Consider the following 6,579-nt stretch of genomic DNA (forward strand, 5'->3'; position numbering starts at 1 on the left):
GACATGGATGGACCTAGAGGTTATTATGCTGAGTGAAATAAGTCAGACAAAGATAAATACCATATGATTTCACTTATATGTGGTATCTAAGGAACAAAAAAACCAAACTAATCAAAAACAGACTCACAAATATAGTGGACAGTTTGGTGACGGACAGAGGGGAGGGGTTTGGGAGGCTGGGAGAATGGGGTGAAGGGTTAAAGATGTACAAATTAATAGGTGATAGTTGGGCACAGGGAGCACGGCAGAGGGAATGCAGTTAGCATTAATATGATGGCTAAGTGGAGGGCCGGGGGTGGGGGAGGGAGCAATTGGGGGTATCGTTTTATGAACATTACAGATGTCTAACTAATATGCAGTATACTTGAAACTCATTTAAATAAATAAATTTATTTTAAAAAAGTAAAAGAAGAAAGCTTTAAAATGATAACTTAATCTTCAACTTTAAAAAAAATGTAAAAAAGAATAAATTAAACACAAAATAAGCAGAAGAGAGGAAATAATACACATTTAAGCAAAAATAAATTAAAGTGAAAAACAATAGAATAAATCAATCAAATCAAAAGTTTTCTTGAGAAGAGCAATAAAAATCAATAAACTTCTAGTCATTCTTACCAAGAAAACGATTGAACATACATGTTATCACTATCAGGAATGGAAGAGGAGGTATCAATTGTGCCTACAGTGACACTAAATAAGTAATAAGGGAATGTCACAAATAACTCATCCAGAATTTAACAATTTAGATGAACTGGATGATGAATTCCTTCAAAGATAATAATCTCCAAAATCCACTTGAATGAAATAGCTATTCTGAACAATCCTACATTTACTAAAGAAATTGAGTTTGTAGTCGAAAAGCTGTACAAAACAAACTCCAGGCCTGAATCGTTTTACTGGTGAATTCTATTAAATATTTAAGGTGCAAGAAATACCAATTATTTACAGTATCATCCAGAAAGTAGAATAGTAATAAACACTTCTTTTCCCATATTATAATTCCAGCATTATCCTAATATAAAAAATAGACAATGACATTACAGAACAATATCTGTACAACCTAATATCCTTCATGAACAGAAATACAAAAATCATCAACAAAATAATCACAAATCTAGTCTACCCATACATAATAAGGATAATACACCAAAAAATAAGTGTGTTTCATTCCAAGAATGAAAGGCCATTTGACATTTGAAAATCAATGAATATATTTTGACATATGGACAGACTATATAGAAGAAAAATCGTATGATCATTTCAATAGACTAAAAAAATATTCAACAACTTTCAAAAGCAAATTCTAATAAAATGTCAAGAAATTTGGAATAGAAGATAATTTACTTAACCTAGTAAAGGTCATATATTAAAAACCCTGCAGTTAACAACATACTTAATGGTGAGAGTATGAATACTTTTCCCCTAAGTTCAAGAACGAAGCAAAGATGTCCTCTCTCACTACTGCTTCTAAACATCATACTTTAAGTCCTAAACTGTTTTATATGTCAGAAAAAAATAATTTGAAATAAAGAATTCAAACTGTCTCTAGTAGCAGATAACATTATCGCCTATATAGGATACAAGGTCAAATACAAATTAAAGCATGTTCTTATAATAGCAATGAACAACTGAATTTGAAATAATACAGTACCACTGGCACGAACACACAAAAATAGAAATAAATAATTAGGTATGATTCTAACAAAATATGCACCAGATCATTGTGCTGCATGCTACAAAACAGAGTGATGACATCAGAGAAGACTTAAGTAACTGGAGAGAGAAATATAATAATCATGGATTATGTTGTTAATCTATGTTAATCGATATTGTTAAAATGTCAGTTACTTCTGATTTGATCCATAAATTCAACATATTCCATCAAAAGAGCAGCAAGCTTTTTGTAGATATTGACAACCTAAATCTAGAATTTATCTGTAAAGGCACAGAAACTAGAGGATTCAAAACAATTCTGAAAAAGAACAATGTTCGAATATTCAAACTATTCAATCTCAAGACTTATTATAAAGCTACAGTGAACACTGTGGTTGTTGGCATTAGGATCTCCACTTTTATCAATGTAACAAATACCAGACTGAGAGAAGTTCCCACTCAAATAGAGTCAAGTGATTTTTAACAACGATGCAAAAGCAATACAATGAATAATCTTTTTGACAAATGGTGATGGAACAGTAGAATATTTACAATATAAAAATGAACTTTGCCACATACTGCACAACTTATACTAAAAGTAGCTAAAAATTTCTGTGACTCTAGGTTGATCAAAGAGCTTTAGATAAAATGTCTAAAGTGTGACCCATCAAATAATAAGTTGATAAATTGGACTTTATGAAAATTAAAAACTTTTGCTCTGCAAAAGGTACTGCTAATGAAATGAAAAGACAAGCTGCAAACTGGGAAAAAATGTTTGCAAATAATATTTATGTGATTATATATTCTCTATGTAATAGAAAGTTAAAACTCAACAAGAAAAAATTAATAAATGAGTCAAAGATCTGAACACAGATTTTACCAAAGAAGATATACGATTGCAATAAGTATTGGAAAATTTATTCAAAATCATAATTCATTAGGGAAATAAAAATTAAAACCACAATAAGATAGCACTACACATTTATTAAAAGACAAAACAAAACGTACTATTTAAGATGTATCTATAACTTAACACAGTTGGTGGGAATGAAAAAGTTGGCTCTTTCTTAACAAAGTGAAACAAACACATACCATACAACCTGGCAATTCCACTCCTAGGCATTTACCCAAGTGAATCGACAACTTATGTTCACACAAAAAACCTGTATACGAATGTTTATAACAGCTTTATTCATAATCACCGAAATCTGAAAACAAACCAGATGTCTCCCAACAAGTTAATGTATAATCAAACCACACTACATTCAAAACATACAATACAACTCAGAAATGAAAGGGAAGGAACTATTGATCTATGCAACAACATGGATGGTTTTCTAATGTATTTTTCTCATTGAAAGAAGCCAGACAGAAAAGCTGCATATTGTATTATTTCATTTATATTGCATTCCGGAAAAGGCACATGTATAGGGATGGGAAACAGGATCAGAGTCTTTCAGGGATTGGGGAAAGGAGGTGGACTACAATGGGTCAACACAAGATAATTTGTGTGGTGTTGAACCTGTTCTAAATGATTCCGTGATGCTGGATACATGACTCCATGCATTTGTCAAAACCCTTAGACCTCTACACTACAAAGATTTAATTTTGTTGAAAAATCTAAAAATCAAACAGGATGTCTCAGGAACTCAAGATAGAATGCAGACTGTCATAAATGAATCTAACTGTATTAAAATGTAGGTCGTAACCATACTGAAGGAGGTGGGAAAGAAAGGCGTGAACTTTAGTAACTTTCAAAAATGGTGTTTTGACTAAGTACTGTAATGTTAACGACAAAAAGACATTTACTTATTGTTAAATTTATTTTCACAGGAGTAAGAATTAGCAAATCTGAAATCACCTATATGTATACTAGGGGTTTTTTAATTGATTATTTTTTTATGGTGACATTGGTTAATGAAATCCAATAAGTTTCAGCTGTACATTTTAACAGTAAGGCATATATATATATATACTGTGTGCTCACCTCCCATAGTTAGATTTCCTTCCGTTACCACATATTTGACCCCTTTTTCCCATCTGCCTCTCACTTCCCCCACACCCTACTCTCTGGTAACCACTAGTCTATAGTCCATGTCCATGAGCCTTTGTTTGTTTGTCCTGTTCGTTTTTTGCTTTTAGGTTTATATTCCACCTATAAGTGATATTATGTGGTTTTCAACTTTTTCTGTTTGGCTTATTTCACTTAGCATGATTATCTCGAGGTCCATCCATGTAGTTGCAAATGGCTGTATTTCATCTCTTCTTATGGGTGAGTAATATTCCATTGTATATATGTACCACAGCTTCAAAAGACAATACATTGTAGCAACGAGAGCCTACTTTCTCACTGTCAAAGAAAGAAGTTATAGTTAAGCCAAGGGGAATGCTAAAAGGAACCCTGTAGTGGTAGATTAGTGTTGGAAATATCATTAGGAACTCATATTTGTTTTAATATGTATACAGTTACAAAATAAATATGGCTAAATATGTTTATAATTATAATTTGCATATATATTCTGCATAGTTTGCATAATTCATAACTCTGTCTGCCTAGAAGGCCTAGAAGAAATGACACCTAGCATCATCAAACACATCTAGTTCTCAGATTTTGGTCTTTAAATGCCATTCACTAATAAAAAGAGCCAAGGCTTGGTGATGCATCTAGAACATCTTGTTATACAAAAAAGCATAGAAGTGCAAAAAAGGAGAGAGGAATGAAAAGCAGTAATGTCAGAAGGATGTAGGCACCAATCTGAAAGAGATCCAAATGGCCAAAGTTGGAACAATGTGAAAAATAAAAGAAATTATCGGAGTTCAAAATTGAAACCCAAAGAATAAAATTGATATCCACGAGCCCATACTGATGTAAGTAAATGAGCAAAATCATAAATTAATGGTGATGAAAGGACTATTCCTGCTTATGAAACAATTCCAATTAATAAATGTAGAGAGAATGCAAAAAATAGCTAAACACCATTAGAACATCACAGTAATAATTGTGGCAGGCAAGATCCACTATGAAAAAGTAATTAGTTGGCGAAAGTTTAAGCAAAACAGCATATTTGCATAGAATCAAAATATCCCCCCCCAAAAAAAAATTACTTTGGGGATTTTAACATTTGTACACAAAATTTTTTCTAGACCTCAGGAGGTATACCTTAATTTTCAAACTCTTGAACATGGTCTGGCCTTAATGACAAGCTTCTCAGGTATAGTATATGGAAAGGAAAAATAACATAAGGGTGGAGAAACATGGCGGATATCAACTTCACCAAGTGATCAAGGTTTTCATTACTAGTAATAAGTCTTACTGATATTATGGATGTCTTTATCTGAAGCAAAAACAAGGGCACATTACCTCTGTGGTATTTGTCCCATAAATCTATAGCCTCGGTCTAATCAAGAACAAAAATATTAGAAAAAAAAATTGAGTCTACAGCCATGCCACCCTGAACAAGCCCAATCCCATCTGATCTTGGAAGCTAACCAGAGTCGGGCCCGGTTAGTACTTGGAGACCACCTAGGAAGACCAGGTGCTGTAGGCATAAAAAATAAATAAAATAAAAAATAAGAGATTATAAGCTGACAAAGCCTTTGCAATCTGTGAGGTCGACCAAGGATTGCCTTGCCTAAAAAAAAAAAAAAGAAAGAAAAAGAAATTGAGGGACATTCAACAAACACCTGGCCAGAGTGTCAAGCTTATGAAAGAAAAATAAAGACTGAGGAACTGTCACAGATTGGAGGAGACAAAGGGTACATAACAACTAAATAAATATGATATCCTGGATAGGATCCTACAACAACAACAACAAAAAGCACATTGGAAGAAAAGTCGATGAAATATGAATAAAGTCCACAGTTTAGTTAATAGTACTATACCTACGTTAATTTCTTAGTTTTGATAATTGTCTCATGCTTATGTAAGATAAAATTAGGGGAAGATCAGTAAAGGGTGCATGGGAAGTCTCTGTACTCTTTGCAACTATTTTATAAGTCTAAAATTATTTTAAAATAAAACATTAAAAAAGACACAACAGACTGGGAGAGAATATTTTGAGGAAATATGACAAAGAGTTATCTCTAATAAGTAAGGTGAGTCTATATGTTGAAAACAAATATAAGCCAATAGAGAAACAGACAAGGAAGATACACAGGACATTCACAGAAAAAAAAATACAAATGATTAGTAAATATATGAAAAGTTGTTCAGAGAAAAGACTTTAGAGAAGGAGACTTTAAATGATTATTGTAAAATACTAGTGGTTCAATGAGGATTATGGACACATTGAAATATGTTTCTTAGATCACTCTGTGTGTGTGTGTGTGTGTGCGCGCGCGCGTGCGTGCGCGTGCACTCGCACATGTACTCATAATACCTGTAGATATTTATGAATACAGATATGTGTTCTAAATGTGTGCATACAAATGTATGATTTATGTACCTATGTGATCACAGCGTTTTCTAAAATTCAAATTCATTTATAATACAAACAATATTTTTTAAATGTTCCAGAAATAATGAAGGAGCTGAAATTCTATTATGAGAGTAGGAATGGGGAGAGGGATTAGACATAAGAGAAAGTGGAGCATACCCTTAGCAGAGCTTGCTAGAGTGACTTCTTCAGGGACATTAACTTTCATTGTCACTGCTCCTTACAAGATAAGCACATGAATAAGTTCTCAGTAAACTTTGAATCAAACTGATTATGAGAGTGAGAAAAAGAGGAAAATAAGCATATCACAAAAATAACTACTTAAAGTATAGAAAAAATCTATGATATACGATTTAAGAAAAAGAAATGTATGAAGTTATAAACAGACACTTCTTGTCAATGTAAGTAATACATAGCACGAGCATACTTTGAAATACAAAAAGGGTTTTGATCCTATTTATAGCTTTATACAGATGTCAGATTTAGGTAA

At 32.5% G+C, this 6,579-nt stretch overlaps 1 pseudogene; it reads left to right on the forward strand.

Moving 5' to 3' along the window:
- The first annotated feature begins 5,087 nt into the window (after nt 1-5,087).
- LOC112479650 lies at nt 5,088-5,201 on the forward strand (annotated as a pseudogene).
- Nucleotides 5,202-6,579: the final 1,378 nt, after the last annotated feature.

Source organism: Pteropus alecto, unplaced genomic scaffold, assembly GCF_000325575.1.
Source record: "Pteropus alecto unplaced genomic scaffold, ASM32557v1 scaffold184, whole genome shotgun sequence".
In the NCBI taxonomy this organism is placed as follows: domain Eukaryota; kingdom Metazoa; phylum Chordata; class Mammalia; order Chiroptera; family Pteropodidae; genus Pteropus; species Pteropus alecto.